Source organism: Cherax quadricarinatus, chromosome 34, assembly GCF_038502225.1.
Source record: "Cherax quadricarinatus isolate ZL_2023a chromosome 34, ASM3850222v1, whole genome shotgun sequence".
In the NCBI taxonomy this organism is placed as follows: domain Eukaryota; kingdom Metazoa; phylum Arthropoda; class Malacostraca; order Decapoda; family Parastacidae; genus Cherax; species Cherax quadricarinatus.
The window spans coordinates 10518713-10536212 of NC_091325.1; the positions used below are offsets into that span (position 1 = coordinate 10518713).

At 44.1% G+C, this 17500-nt stretch overlaps 1 long non-coding RNA gene across 1 annotated transcript in view; it reads right to left on the reverse strand.

Moving 5' to 3' along the window:
- Positions 1-3619: 3619 nt before the first annotated feature.
- The window catches only part of LOC128693775 (uncharacterized), a 182155-nt gene continuing 168274 nt past the window's right edge, over positions 3620-17500 (reverse strand). The window contains exon 4 of the long non-coding RNA XR_011392773.1: positions 3620-3868. This is a non-coding gene — a long non-coding RNA (uncharacterized lncRNA). The remainder of the gene's footprint in view (positions 3869-17500) is intronic.

Genomic DNA, 17500 nt, shown 5'->3' on the forward strand with positions numbered 1-17500 from the left:
GTGATTATTCTTACTGCGGCTTTTTGTTGGGTTATTATTGGCTTAAGGTGTGTTGCTGCAGTTGAACCTCAAGCACAGATAGCATAGGTAAGGTATGGATATATAAGCGAATGGCATAGTGTGAGAAGGGCAGTGTGCGGTACTTAGTATCGTATCTTGGAGAGGATCCCCACCGTTTTGGATACTTTTTTATACCTTGTCTTAAAGCTATGTACGGTTCCTGCCTCCACTAAATCACCTGCTAGACTATTCCACTTCCTGACAACTCTATGACTGAAGAAACACTTCCTAGCCTCCCTTTGATTCGTCTGAGTCTTCAACTTCCAATTGTGACCCCTTGTTTTTGTGTCCCCTTTCTGGAACATCCTGTCTCTGTCCACCTTATCTATTCCACGCAGTATTTTGTATGTCGTTATCATGTCTCTTCTAACCCTCCAGTCCTACAGTGTCGTCAGGCCGATTTCCCTTATCCTTTCTTCGCAGGACATTCCCCTTAGCTCCGGAATTAACCTTGTTGAAAACTTTTGCACTTTCTCTAATTTCTTGACGTGCTTGACCACGTGTGGGTTCCAAACTGGTGCTGCATACTCCAGTATGGGCCTGACGTACACAGTGTACAGTGTCTTGAATGATTCCTTACTAAGGTATCGGAATACTATTCTCAGATTTGCCAGGCGCCCATATGCTGCAGCAGTTATCTGGTTGATGTGTGCTTCCAGAGAAGTGCTCGGTGTTATGCTCACTCCAAGATCTTTCTTCTTGAGTGAAGTTTGCAGTCTGTCCACCTAGCCTATTCTCTGTCTGTGGTCTTCTTAGCCCTTCCCAAATCTTCATGACTATGCATTTGGCGGGGTTGAATTCGAAAAGCCAGTTGCTGGACCAGGTGTGTGTGTGTGTGTGTGTGTGTGTGTGTGTGTGTGTGTGTGTGTGTAGAAATGTCATTAAGGTAGGCTATAAAAAAACGTATAAGTTGTTCCGCTCCTTCCACATTCTTCCGTCTAATACCACTTCTTCCACAACCCCTTATATTTCCCATTCTCTTATTGGGGAAGTACTAAACTCGCTTGGGTCCTATAGCTCCTAGGGAACTGGAGGTAATCACACATGGCTCATATCAAATGTACGAGCATTTGGCAGCGATTAATTTTGATTATGTTAGGTCAGGTTAGGAGATACATCACGCTGTTTACATCTGGCGAGAAAATATGGACGTTTTCTTAATTGCTGTTCGATATGAAGATTAAAAGACGAAATCTTGGCAGATTTGAAGACAAGGTCTATGAGAGCATAGTGTTGATAGGCATTCTCCCAAGCATTCACTATTTTCATTACCGTGTTCATAAACTCGTTAAACAACCAATGTTGCATCATATCTTCATCTAAGACATAGTTTTTTGATAAAGTTCCTTCCTTTGGTTGTAATAGACTTAATCTGTGCCTCACCCCTCATTATAAATACTTTTAATTTTTTAACGACTTACCACCAATTCGATACATTTGCAAATCTAATTAAATCGCCTCCCCAAATCACTCTTGCCAGACACCTTTTCCAGTTATGCAAATGCAGCTTTCAATATGCGTTTGTGTAAAAGACTTTAGAGAACAGGAAGGAGGGTTGGAAAGTGGAATTAGGGAAGTCACTCATCCCCACAATAGGTTACCAGTTCCTCTGTTGAACGCGGAAAACCTCCTCATGACACCCGATTTCCAATTTTGGGCAAGGACATAACGCAGTGATCAAAAACATTGAAAGTTCAAGGAAAGAGTGATCAGAACGAAAGAAACGTGCTGTCGAAAATGAGTGAACACAAAACAGATGAGGTGGTAGAAGTCAAACAAAATGAATAAGTCACACGAGTGAGGAATCCACGCAGATGAGCCACATTGACGTTTAAATATACTTATTTTATGTCTCAGAGTAGAAAGTGGAAGGAACTAGAGGTGGTGATAATAAATTTCGTATACAGTTTTAATATCCATGATTGGGACTTGAAGGCTACTAATCAGTAAAATTAGTCGATAGTAGTTAAGAGGTGGGACCAGGAGCTATGAACTGATACCTACTAACATATCTGTTTGAATTCAGTTGCGCGCGCGCGCGCGCACACACACACACACACACACACACACACACACACACACACACACACACACACACACACACACACACACACACACAAATACACACACACAAGTTAGGAAGTATTTCTTCAGTCACAAAGTAGTCAGGAAGTGGAATAGTCTAGCAAGTGAGGTAGTGGAGGCAGGAACCATACATAGCTTTAAGATGAGGTATGATAAAGCTCAGGGAGCAGGGAGAGAGAGAGGACCTATAGCACTCAGTGAAGAGGCGGGGCCAGGAGCCGAGTATCGACCCCTGCAACCACAATTAGGTGAGTACATACCTGACGACACTGGAGAACAGGAGAGAGAGGGGGGGACATGATAGCAACATACAAAATACTGAGAGGAATTGACAAGGTGGACAGAGACAGATTATTCCAGAAAAAAAGCAAACCATACCACAGGTGAGGTTAGAATAAGCGATCAGAGAGTCTCAAAACTCCAGACCGTCGCGTAAGCCACTGGACCAGCTAGCCACAATAAGATTCATCCAACTAGGTATATTTATACACCATAGGAAGGTTAGCATAGGCACCACTGTGACCACAAATGCAAGTTTTTACAGCTGGCCCAGTGGCTAACGCGACGGTCTGGAGTTTTGAGACTGATCGCGGGTTCTAACCCCACCCATGGTATGGTTTGTTTGCAATCGTGTCATTACATTTCGTGAGTCATTGTTCCAGAGATGGGACACAGTAACAAGGGGTCACAGCTGGAAGCTGAAAACTCAGATAAGTCACAAGGATGTTAGGAAGTATTTCTTCAGGCATAAAGTTGTCAGGAAGTGGAATAGCCTGGAAAGTGGAGGTAGGTACCATATATAGCTCTAAGAAGAAGTATGATAAAACTCATGGAGCATGGAGAGAGTGGCGTGGAGTTTACCTGGGGTTTACCTGGAGAGGGTTTCGGGGGTCAACGCCCCCGCAGCCCGGTCTGAGACCAGGCCTCATAGTGGATCAGAGTCTGATCAACCAGGCTGTTACTGTTGGCCGCACGCAAGCTGACGTACGAACCACAGCCCGGTTGGTCAAGTACTGACTTTAGGTGCCTGTCCAGTGCCTTCTTGAACTTAAGAACATAAGAAAGAAGGAACACTGTAGCAGGCCTACTGGCCCATGCGAGGCAGGTCCAAGTCTCCTACCGGCCCAGGCCAACGCCCCAACCTAGTCAGGTCAGGTCACATTCACTTAAGAAAGGAACACGGCAACTGACCTAGTAGCACAAGCTAGTCAGGCCCAACCCATACCCACCCACACCCACTCATGTATTTATCTAACCTATTTTTAAAACTACACAACGTTTTAGCCTCTATAACTGTACTTGGGAGTTCCACTCATCCACAACTCTATTACCAAACCAGTGCTTTCCTATATCCTTCCTGAATCTGATTTTTTCCAACTTAAAAGACAGAGGTCTATTGGTAATCCCTCTTATGTATGCTGGTAGGCAGTTAGTCTTGGTCCCCGGATACTTACTGTGTTGTCTCTCAGTGTACTCGTGGCGCCCCTGCTTTTCATCGGGGGAATGATGCATCTCCTGCCGAGTCTTTTGCTTTCACGGGGAGTGATTTTCGTGTGCAGGTTTGGTACCAATCCCACCAGGACCTTCTATGTGTATATTATCATGTATCTCTCTCGCCTGTGTTCGTGGGAATACAGATCAAGGACCTTCAACCGTTCCCAGTAGTTTAGGTGCCTTATCGTACTTGTGTGTGCCGTGAAAGTTCTTTGTACACTCTCCAGGTCTGCAATGAAGGGGGCTGTTAGTGTACAGCAGTATTCCAGCCTAGAGAGCACAAGCGATTTGAAGAGAATCATCAGTGAAGCAATCAGTGAAGAGGCGGGGCCAGGAGCTATGAATCGAACCCTGCAACCACAATTAGGTGGGTACAATTAGGTGAGTACACACATAGAGGGAGAGAGAGAAAAAAAAAGAGGGAGGGGAGAGAGAGAGAGAGAGAGAGAGAGAGAGAGAGAGAGAGAGAGAGAGAGAGAGGCAGTATCCCTGACACGAATACCTTAAAGAGCGATGAAAAGGATAACAAGGAGGAGATTGGCGTAACATTCGGAGAGAAAGGATATCATCTAGGAACACCTGCACGGGTTTAGAGTACATAAACACTTCATGAACGAATTAGAATTCCATGAGACTGATACTTCACTGCAAACTTGTCTAGACACTATGAGCACATGACTGGGAAGGCGAGGAGAGAACCTCAGTGATACAAGGACTACCTTACAGGCCGATGACAAAGTCATGTTGAGGAAAGGCTTTAGAATGAACAAAATTAACAAGTAGAGATTCTCAAAGGGTAGTCCTGAGATCATTACCGTGTTTGATATGCGCAAATGACCTATCAGAACTAAACAAGAGAGATAGAGAGAAGTAAGGAAATAAAGGGAAGGGAGGAACTGAAGGAATCGTGTGGAGGAAGGGTTGGAGAGCGATAAAAAACGACAGGGAAGAGAGGAAGTAATGACGAGAGTGAGGGAGGTAAGAATTGAGAGAGAAAGAAGTAGGGGAAGAAGGAACAGTCTCTCCTACTGTTTCCTGAAAAGTGAAATCACAGTTACATTTACGTTACATAAATTTAATTTATTAAAACAAGCTTATCCTCATTAGCATGTAAGTGGCACTTACTGTACACTAAATATAACACAATGAGAAAATGAAATACTATTGTCACTATTACAATTTAAAACATATTAAAGACAATCTCCAGGAGAAAGTACTTTGAAGACGTAACAATAATAAATAAGATCATGTTATTGTGAAGAAGTTTCTTTATCGACTGAGACGCAAATTTATGGCCGAGATGTTAATTCACCAGTTGAGATGTCACTTCATCCGTCGAGGTGTCACTTGATTCCTTGAAACGTCTCTTAAAGAGTCTCTTGAGACGTTTCTTTACACCCTGGGATGTCACTGAGAGGTTACATCGCATCTTGAAACACCGCTCATGGTAAAACACAAACAAAGACGCTGTGTTTATAATCTGTTGAGTCATGAAGAGAAAGTTAGCCTAACAAGCCTGAGACGCTGCCACGTAGGAGAGAAACGGTGTAGTGAAAGAATGGAGACACTGTATGATGGAAAGGAATAAGGAATAACAGGATGGTAGACTATTAAAATGAAATAAAATGGTGTCAAATGGGTACATAGGAGAGTGAATAATAAACAAGGAAGGAGTGGGGAACTTACAGGAGGGAAAGAAAGGGACAGGAAGAGATTGAAGAAAACAGCGAGAGACAAACAGTTGGTGCACAAGCTACAGATACTCAAGAGAAAGATTGAGAGGGACAGAATATAACAATATTTTACTGAGAATATGCCCTCACTGAGTCACGAACATTTATTTTCTAGTAACCATACATTCTTATAGTGTTCCCTGGACAATGAAATTTCCGGAACGAGTCCCAAATTCACATTTTCTTTCGCAACTTTCAATGTAAACTGAAGAACCTAATCAAGTTTATATTGAGCACACTTTTCGCAGGGTTAAGGACTGCAATGGTTGTATAAAACGTGAGATAGGGTCCCAGGCCATAACCTTTCACAACACAATGTATTCTGAATTCAGCATAAGTGTCCTGTTACAACACTTAACACAAGTGACAAAGTGGTAACGTATTCTTCCTACATATAAAGTGCCACAAGTTCGAGCCTACGTAATTCCCCTCTCCTGATAGTTTAAAATTTCTGTTCGTATTAAAAGGAATATGGACAAATGTTACTTGACACCCGAGATACCATCGGTGGTTGAATAAAATGTGAATCTGCGTCCCATTCTGGAGTTTTTTTTTAAAGCTCACTGAACTTTATAAATAATATTGCGACATTTCCGGGTACATTGGCAATGACACTGAAGAAAATTCAGCTAGATTTTCACTCTAGCTGTATTGGTTGGGTAAGAAAGTTATTAAAATATCAATAGTTGAGGTAGTTGGTGACGCCTACAGATATCACTTGTATGAGGCAGGTTTTCACTCTTTTATAAGGCAACACTGTTCAGTAGTTGAGTGCTGGATGCGCACACATGAAGCCGCGTGTTCTCTAACAAGCTTTCTCTGAATTTAATTACATTTAGTCTTGTAGATAAATGGTTCAGAGAACCGACAAGTTGAAAAATTAGACACATATACAACACTTCGGTATCTTTACTGAGGAAACGTTTCGCCACACAGTGTTTTTATCAGTCCATCAATCTTAACGACTTTTCTGAGAACGTACGTAAAATCACACAAATAAATGAATAAATGAGGCATGATCCGAGAAAAGAAAGAGTGACTTCAGTTCCATGGATTAATTAATAGCCCTTCACCAGCATCAACGCGCCCCCTTGACGGGCAAATTTGTTAGGAATTCTTGGCTGAAACTTTGTTAATGACACAGTGGTAAAGTGATCTTTGAATAACTGCCATTAGACTACCACCATATTCCCTCATCAACCCCTCCACCACCACCATCACTACCATCACCGCCACCACCATCACCGCCACCACCACCACCACCGCCACCACCGCCACCACCGCCATCACCGCCATCACCGCCACCACAACCACCGCCATCACCGCCATCACCACCACCGCCATCACCGCCACCGCCATCACCGCCATCACCGCCACCACCACCACCGCCATCACCGCCATCACCACCACCGCCATCACCGCCACCACCACCGCCACCGCCACCGCCATCACCGCCACCACCACCACCGCCACCACCACCGCCACCACCACCACCACCACCGCATTCCCTCAAGCACCACTAACCACTTTCAACGGGAGGAAAGTAATCATCTCCTCCATTAGCATTAGCATCACTAATGCTGTCATTATCAGTAACACGAACACGTACAGCTGTGCCTAACGCACATTAATTAACAAGCAAAATGAAACTCACATACATGCACCGAGTGAGTAACAGGAACCAATAGGAAAGATTAGAGGAAATTACAGAGACAGAGGTGAGAAAGTTCTCAAAAAAATTAGATGCACTACAAAAATAGGTAATGCAAAATATAGTAAATGTTATGCTTTAGCAATATTATAGAAGAAGAAAGGGGGAAATTGCCTAATTTGAAAACTGTTTATGTGAATGTAAATTTGTTTGGTTGTATTTAGGAAGCAGTGCTAAACCCACTGGAGTCATATAGTTTCTGGAGAATAGTACGTAATCAGTTTCGATCCGAGGAAAGAGAGAACAGGTCGATTTTTTTTAATCAAGAGCCCCCTCACCGACATCTATGAACCACCCTTGAGAGGAGTGTGACGGTAATTTACAGGAAGAGGAACACTAGACCGGAACCATGTAACTATAGTCCAGTATTCAGAGTAATGAGAAAAGTAGGACACTTAGAAAGAAATAGATACCTAAGAGCCCGACAGCCAGCCAGCCACCCACACACACACACACACACACACACACACACACACAAACACACACACACCGGAGAGTGTACCTCGATCGCGACAGAACACAGGAGGAAAGGACGAGACAGAGAGAGAGGGTACAGAAACGAAAGGAGGAATGGGAGGCATCGATGAGGACGAGCAGAACCCAGACTCAGGTGGAAGGACAAATACACCCTACAGAGACACACGCAGAAGGACTCCAACCACAACAACCCCGAAGCAACTGAACAACCTCAACCAAAACCCGCACACTGTTCCCTCTGCCCCCACAAACTCCACCTCTACAGCAGCCCCTTTTGGGCACTCTGCCCCCACTCCCCACCCCCACCACAAGCCCCACCCACACTGTGAAAAACCCAATGCAGTTGAACAAACTCAACCAACACCCACACACTGTTCCCTCTGCCCCCACCCCCACATCACAAACCCCACTGCTACAGCAATTCCCTACAGTCACTCTGCCCTCACCCCCCACCACAAACCCCATAACCCCCCCAGGGCTTCCACCCCCGAACCCCAATATTCTCCCAGGTCCACCGTGATAGACAAGAAGCTGAAGTTATGGTACACAAATGCAGATGGAATAGCAAATAAATACGAGGAATGGCACGAAAGAATCAACGAGAAGTCCCCGGACATCATAGCAGTCATAGAAACGAAACTCACTGAGACAATAACAGACGCAGTCTTCCCACTGGAATATCAGATCCTGAGGAAAGATAGAAAGAGCAGAGGGGGAGGAGGGGTTGCACTGCTCATAAAAAACCGATGGAGTTCCGAGGAAATGGAGGGCATGAACGAGATTGAAGAAAGGGACTACACAGCAGGCACAATTCAATCTGGGGAACATAAGGTAGTCATTGCTGTGATGTATAACCCACCACAGAACTGCAGGAGGCCAAGAGAGGAATATAATGAGAACAACAGAACGATGGACACACTGGCTGAGGTGGCAAGAAGAGCTCAAACGTGCAGAGCAAAGTTACTGGTTATGGGTGACTTCATCCACAGGGAGATCGATTGGGAAAACACTGGAGCCTCATGGGGGGCCCCGAAACATGGAGAGCCAAGATGATGGATGTGGTACCGGAAAACCTCATGCATCAGCACATTAGGGACACTACCAGAGAGCGAGGGGAGGATGAACCAGCGAGACTGGACCTTGTGTTCACCCTGAGTAGCTCAGACATTGATAATATCACATATGAGAGGCCCCTCGGAGCTAGTGACCACGTAGTCCTGAGTTTTGATTACAAAGTAGAGTTACAGGTGGAGAGGGTAACGAGTCGAATGGGAAAAGCCAAACTATAAAAGGGGGGACTACACAGGTATGAGGAATTTCCTGCGGGAGTTGCAGTAGGACAGAGAAATGGTAGGAAAGACAGTAAATGAAATGATGGACTATGTAACAACAATATGCAAGGAGGCAGAGGAAAGGTTTGTTCCCAATGGCAACAGAAACAATGGGAAAACCAAAGGAAGTCCTTGGTTTTCCCAAAGGTGCAGGGAGGCAAAAAACTAAGTACATTAGAGAATGGAAGAGGTATAGAAGGCAAAGGACCCAGGAAAACAAGGAGATCAGTCGAAGAGCCAGAAACGAACATGCACAGATAAGGAGGGAGGCCCAGCGACAGTACGAAAATGACATAGCATCGAAAGCCAAGTCTGACCCGAAACTGCTGTTTAGCCACATTAGGAGAAAGACGACAGTCAAAGACCAGATGATCAGGCTGAGGAAAGAAGGTGGGGAGCTCACAAGAAACAATCAAGAGGTATGCGAGAAGCTCAACGGGAGATTTAAGGAAGTATTCACAGTGGAGACAGGAAGGACTCTGGGAAGACAGGACAGAGGGGGACACCAACAGGAAATAGACCAACAGTGCTGGACGATATGCACACAACTGAGGAGGTGGTGAAGAAGCTGCTAAATGACCTTGATACCTCAAAGGCAATGGGACTGGGCAACATCTCACCGTGGGTCCTCAGGAAGGGAGCAGATATACTGTGTGTGCCATTAACCACAATCTTCAACACATCCCTTGAACTGGGCAACTACCTGAGGTATAGAAGACCGCAAATGTAGTTCCCATTTTTAAAAAAGGAGACAGGAAAGAGGCACTAAATTACAGACCAGTGTCACTGACCTGTATAGTATGCAAAGTCATGGAAAAGATTATCAGGAGGAGAGTGGTGGAGCAACTGGAACGGAACAAGATTGTAAACGATAACCAGCACGAATTCATGGAAGGCAAATCCTGTGTCACAAACCTTCTGGAGTTCTATGACAAAAGTACAGAAGTGCGACACGAGGGAGAGTGGTGGGTTGATTGCATTTTCTTGGACTGCAAGAAGGCCTTCGACACGGTTCCTCACAAGAGACTAGTGCAGAAACTAGAGGATCAGGCGCGTATAACAGGAAGGGCACTGCAATGGATCAGAGAATACCTGACAGGGAGGCAACAACGAGTCATGGTACGGGATGAGGTATCACAGTGGGCACCTTTGACGAGCGGGGTCCCACAGGGGTAGGTCCCAGGACCGACTGGTGTATGTGAATGACATGATGGAAGGGATAGACTCAGAGGTGTCACTGTTCGCAGATGATGTGAAGTTAATGAGGAGAATTAAATCAGATGAGGACCAGGCAGGACTTCAAAGAGACCCGGACAGGCTGGACACGTGGTCCAGCAACTGGCTTCTTGAATTCAACCCTGCCAAATGCAAAGTCATGAAGATCGGAGAAGGATAAAGAAGACAGCAGACAGAGTATAGACTAGGTGGCCAAGGACTTTTAACCTCGCTCAAGGAGAAAGATCTTGGGGTGACCATAACACCGAGCATGTCTCCGGAGGCACACATCAATCAGATAACTGCTGCAGCATACGGGCGCCTGGCAAACCTGAGAATAGCGATCCGATACCTTAGTAAGGAATCGTTCAAGACACTGTAAACTGTGTACATCAGCTCCAGTTTGGAACCCACACCTGGGCAAACACGTCAAGAAATTAGAGAAAGTGCAAAGGTTTGCAACAAGGCTAGTTCCGGAGCTCAAGGGTATGTCCTACGAAGAAAGGTTGAGGGAAATCGGACTGACAACATTGGAGGACAGGCGGGTCAGGGGAGACATGATAACGACATACAAAATACTGCGTGGAATAGATAAGGTAGACAGAGACAGGTTGTTCCAGAGAGGGGACACAGAATCAAGGGGTCGCAATTGGAAGCTGAAGACTCAGACAAGTCATAGGGATGTTAGGAAGTATTTCTTCAATCATAGAGTCGTCAGGAAGTGGAAAAGCCTAACAAGTGATGTAGTGGAGGCAGGAACCATACATAGCTTTAAGACGAGGTATGACAAAGCTCTGGAGGCAGAGATAGAGAGGACCTAGTAACGATCAGTGAAGAGGCGGGGCCAGGAGCTGTGTCTCGACCCCTGCAACCACAATTAGGTGAGTACAATTAGGCGAGTACACACACACACATACACACTCACACATTCGATTAAAGACCAGGTGGAACTACAAAGGGATCTGGACAGGCTGCAGACCTGGTCCAGCAATTGGCTCCTGGAGTTCAACCCCACCAAGTGCAAAGTCATGAAGACTGGGGAAGGGCAAAGAAGACCGCAGACAGAGTACAGTCTAGGGGGCCAGAGACTACAAACCTCACTCGAGGAAAAAGATCTTGGGGTGAGTATAACACCAGGCACATCTCCTGAAGCGCACATCATAATTTGACTGAGCAGCTAGAACTATGCCCTGGAAAGCATCATATCGGCAACCATCACCACCTACCTGACCCCTAGTCAGGTCATTCCATTTCAGCCCACCTAAGTAATTTTTCAGTCCTATGAAATCAGCCAAGCGAAAGTCAGGGACGGAGACTTGATTGCCATTATTAGGGGAATTCCATGATATGTTAAAACTGAGTGATTTGTGATCACTCTCCCCAAGCTCATCATTAACCTCAAGATTATTAATTAGTAGGGAAACACTAATTAATAATCTTGAGGTTAATGATGAGCTTGGGGAGAGTGATCACAAATCACTCAGTTTTAACATATCATGGAATTCCCCTAATAATGGCAATCAAGTCTCCGTCCCTGACTTTCGCTTGGCTGATTTCATAGGACTGAAAAATTACTTAGGTGGGCTGAAATGGAATGACCTGACTAGGGGTCAGGTAGGTGGTGATGGTTGCCGATATGATGCTTTCCAGGGCATAGTTCTAGCTGCTCAGTCAAATTATGTTCCAAATAGGGAAATCAGATCAAACAAAAATGATCCTAAATGGATGAACAATAGATTAAAATATCTGATTGGTCAAAAGAGAGGCATATATAGGCAAATCAAAAGAGGAGAGGGGCAATTAAGAAATCGATATATTCAGTTAAAGAGAGAAATAAAAAAGGGAATTAGAAAAGCAAATAGAGATTATGAGGTTAAAGTTGCAAGAGAATCGAAGACTAACCCAAAAGGATTCTTTCAGGTATACAGAAGTAAGATCAGGGACAAGATAGGCCCACTCAAAAGTTCCTCGGGTCAGCTCACTGACAGTGATAAGGAAATGTGTAGAATTTTTAACACATACTTCCTCTCAGTTTTTACACAGGAGGATACCAGCGATATTCCAGTAATGATAAATTATGTAGAACAGGACGATAATAAACTGTGCACTATTAGGGTCACAAGTGACATGGTCCTTAGGCAAATAGATAAATTAAAACCTAACAAATCCCCAGGCCCTGATGAACTGTATGCAAGGGTTCTAAAGGAATGTAAAGAGGAGCTTAGCACACCTTTGGCTAATCTTTTCAACATATCACTACAAACTGGCATGGTGCCAGATAAGTGGAAAATGGCAAATGTGATACCTATTTTCAAAACAGGTGACAGGTCCTTAGCTTCGAACTATAGACCAATAAGCCTAACCTCCATAGTGGGAAAATTTATGGAATCAATAATTGCCGAGGCAGTTCGTAGCCACCTTGAAAAGCATAAATTAATCAACGAATCTCAGCATGGTTTTACAAAGGGGCGTTCCTGCCTTACGAATTTATTAACTTTTTTCACTAAGGTATTTGAGGAGGTAGATCATGGTAATGAATATGATATTGTGTATATGGACTTCAGTAAGGCTTTTGACAGGGTCCCACATCAGAGACTATTGAGGAAAATTAAAGCACATGGAATAGGAGGAGAAATTTTTTCCTGGATAGAGGCATGGTTGACAAATAGGCAGCAGAGAGTTTGCATAAATGGGGAGAAATCAGAGTGGGGAAGCGTCACGAGCGGTGTTCCACAGGGGTCAGTGTTGGGCCCCCTGCTGTTCACAATCTACATAAACGACATAGATGAGGGCATAAAGAGCGACATCGGCAAGTTTGCCGATGACACCAAAATAGGCCGTCGAATTCATTCTGACGAGGACATTCGAGCACTCCAGGAAGATTTGAATAGACTGATGCAGTGGTCGGAGAAGTGGCAGATGCAGTTTAATATAGACAAATGCAAAGTTCTAAATGTTGGACAGGACAATAACCATGCCACATATAAACTAAATAATGTAGATCTTAATATTACGGATTGCGAAAAAGATTTAGGAGTTCTGGTTAGCAGTAATCTGAAACCAAGACAACAGTGCATAAGTGTTCGCAATAAAGCTAATAGAATCCTTGGCTTCATATCAAGAAGCATAAATAATAGGAGTCCTCAGGTTGTTCTTCAACTCTATACATCCTTGGTTAGGCCTCATTTAGATTATGCTGCACAGTTTTGGTCACCGTATTACAGAATGGATATAAATTCTCTGGAAAATGTACAAAGGAGGATGACAAAGATGATCCCATGTATCAGAAACCTTCCCTATGAGGATAGACTAAGGGCCCTGAAACTGCACTCTCTAGAAAGACGTAGAATTAGGGGGGATATGATTGAGGTTTATAAGTGGAAGACAGGAATAAATAAAGGGGATGTAAATAGTGTGCTGAAAATATCTAGCCTAGACAGGACTCGCAGCAATGGTTTTAAGTTGGAAAAATTCAGATTCAGGAGGGATATAGGAAAGTACTGGTTTGGTAATAGAGTTGTGGATGAGTGGAACAAACTCCCAAGTACCGTTATAGAGGCCAGAACGTTGTGTAGCTTTAAAAATAGGTTGGATAAATACATGAGTAGATGTGGGTGGGTGTGAGTTGGACCTGATAGCTTGTGCTAACAGGTCGGTTGCCGTGTTCCTCCCTTAAGTCAATGTGACCTGACCTGACTAGGTTGGGTGCATTGGCTTAAGCCGGTAGGGACTTGGACCTGCCTCGCATGGGCCAGTAGGCCTTCTGCAGTGTTCCTTCGTTCTTATGTTCTTATGTTACATCAACCAAATAACTGCTGTAGCTTATGGGCGCCTATCAAACCTCAGAACAGCATTCCGACATGTTAATAAGGAATCGTTCAGGACTCTGTACACCGTGTACGTTAGGCCCATAATGGAGTATGCGGCACCAGTTTGGAACCCACACCTAGCCAAGCACGTAAAGAAATTAGAGAAAGTGGAAAGGTTTGCAACAAGACTAGTCCCAGAGCTAAGGGGTATGTCCTACGAGGAGAGGTTAAGGGAAATCGACCTGACGACACTGGAGGACAGGAGAGAGAGGGGGACATGATAACGACATACAAAATACTGAGAGGAATTGATAAGGTGGACAAAGACAGGATGTTCAAGAGATGGAACACGGCAACAAAGGGACACAGTTGGAAGTTGAAGACACAGATGAATCACAGGGATGTTAGAAAGTATTTCTTCAGCCAAAGAGTAGTTAGAAGTGGAACAGTTTGGGAAGCGATGTAGTGGAGGCCGGATCCATATACAGCTTTAAGCAGAGGTATGATAAAGCTCACGGTTCAGAGTGACCTAGTAGCGACCAGTGAAGAGGCGGGGCCAGGAGCTAGGACTCGACCCCTGAAACCTCAACTAGGTGAGTACAACTAGGTGAGTACAACTAGGTGAGTACAACTAGGTGAGTACACACGCACATACACACACAGCTACACACACACAGCTACACACACACAGCTACACACACACAGCTACACACACACACACACACACACACACACACACACACACACACACACACACACACACACACACACACACTCCCCAACACAAAAACTACGTTGGACGCAGCGAACCACCAGTTCGAAAGGTTTTAGTCATTGTGTGTTGATAGATAAAATATATATAGTAAAGACCTGCTTAGACATGAGAAAATGAAGGATTTGTGACGTATCAAAGTCATGAAAAGAGGGCTATTTACCAACTCGATAATTACTTAAGGGTTTTCTTTACGATTTTAAGAAGGAAAAAAACTTTTAATAGCCTGCAAGTGGTGGTGACTACAAGGTGTATGGACCACCGAGAAGACGATAACGAGAGAACTCGCCCTGTTGTGGTATGTTGTAAGTGGGTCTTCAGTTTGCATAACTATCAAACCTATCAAAAGTGTGTTAGTAATCTAAATTACTGGGAACGGTTTAAATAACTTTATTTGTATTCCCTGGAACGCAGGCGAGAGAGATACATGATAATATACACTTGGAAAATCGTAGAGGGATTAGTACGATACTTGCATACGACAATCACTCCTTATGAAAGCAAAAGACTCGACAGGAGAGCAACATTTCCCCATTGAAAAGCAGGGGCGCCACGAGTACACTGAGAGACAACACAATAAGTGCCAGGGGCCTAAGTCTGTTCAGCCCCTGGCTGTCTTCAAGACAGCCAGGGGTCTGGTCTCAGACCGAGCCGCGGGGGCGTTGACCCCCGAAACCCCTCTCCACGTATATTCTCCAGGTAACCCCTAACCCCTTCCTTCGAGAAAAAATAAACGCTCGAAAACATTATGTCTTGCGCTGTCAGACGTAAGACATCCTTAATTTTAACTATGTTTTTTCAAGGGTTAACCGCCATGCTCCTGACATCTGTTGTGTAATTATAGGTTGGCCTAACCAAGATTAACATAACATAATCTAACCGAGAATAACAAATATTAAAAAATCTGGAAAACTGTGAGCACGCTTTAGTGAACGAAGGGTAATTAATCGAATAATGCACTCTGTAATTGGAGAACAGACTGCATCCATACACCACCTTACCAAGTTGACAATAAAAATACATTGGTTGTGCATGGATTGGTATTAATATTCAGTACCTTGAGAACAGAAAATGTATCAGATTTTATCCACGGAAAAAAAGGAAACTACATTTCCTTGAAATAAAAGCCCTTCACAAACATTAAGGGCTCCTCCCCGCCTTTCCCCTTGAAGAACGTAAGTGTTAACCTGAATCAGGATCATCTTGAAAGGAAAATGCATACAACGGTAGACAGGTAGGAGAATGTTATCTCTGTCTGATCATGACAGGTGCAGGGAGCCGGTGTTGACACAATCGTATATGTTCTGGGAAAAGTAAGTTCGTTCTCATATCACTCCCAGGCTGGTAACTTGATGTAGGTCACCTGCTGGAAGCTTGCTCACTCACACACACACACACACACACACACACACACACACACACACACACACACACACACACACACACACACACACACACGACCCCTGTAACCACAACTAGGTGAATACAACTAGGTGAGTACACACACAGCATACTAAAGACTAGATCGAGTAGATAAGGAAAAAAGGAACGAGGGGCCAGGGGGTAACAGATAACAGCTAAAAACACTGATAAACAGCAGTGTGAGGAAATGCGTTTTCACTCTCAGGGAGGTAATCAAAATAAAAGAACTAAGAACTAAGTAATGGTAGTCGAGACCAAATTGATACACATTTTCAAGAGTATACACGATTTTTCTGGAGACCAGGAATCGGTAAGAATGGTTAGAGCAGTCAACTCAACACCGAGAGGACCCTGGCTCGATTTCTGGGCAGGACAGTACGTATCAGCAAGTCTCCTTACACTTGATGTCCCTGTTCACATAACAGTAAATATTTTATGAGTCGCATCAGTCGAGAAGAGTGTTAACTGAAGAATAAAAAAACAGTTAAAATCAAGACGGGTTATCACAAGCCTTGCTATGCTCCTCTGACAGCAAGAAGAAATCACTCTTAAAATACTGGGAAAAAGAGTTATTTCAAGTCCTGAAGGAGTAAAGGAAAAAGACTCGGAGATACTCGAGTTCCCAGAGCAGCTAGTTTTCTGTTCCAGCGTTTCATTGTTACAGTTCTGAAAAGCCTATTGCATCTTTAGTGCGCATCTCAGATATAAAGAGCTGGATGAAGTATATAAATGCAGTAATATTACTATGATTTCAATCATTCAGGATAATATACACAACACACATTAGGTTAATCACAGCGTTTGCCGCACCAGCATGAAGTCCACACCTTATCAAGCAAGTCCAGAAGCTCGAGGATAAGAAGTCAAGAAAGACCATGTATAATCACATTTTAAAATCCTGAGATTCATTAAATAGGCCGATGCTCGACTTCTCTCTCGCTCTCTCCGTCCTATTCTTCTTTTGTCTTCACATCTATTGCTCTGCGTACAAGTTTAGAGCAGTGCAAAGTATCTCACCAGAAGCCTCGGTCCTATCTTTGTCATCTCTCGTGCTTATTAGCGCCAAGGAGATAAATGTCTTCATTTTGTCCATTCACTCCTTGAGCGGCTGTCATGGGCAAAGGAAATCTTCGGACCATTAGGTGCGTGAGATACTGTGAATCCTTTTAGTCTTCTCCCAAATTTGGTGTGTGTGTGTGTGTGTGTGTGTGTGTGTGTGTGTGAGAGAGAGAGAGAGAGAGAGAGAGAGAGAGAGAGAGAGAGAGAGAGAGAGAGAGAGAGAGAGAGAGAGAGAGAGAGAGAGAGAGAGAGAGAGAGAGAGAAAGAGAGAGTGGTAAAAATCCTTAACCCTTAATGCGTTTCGTTACAAGTACACCTACATTCCAAGTCAG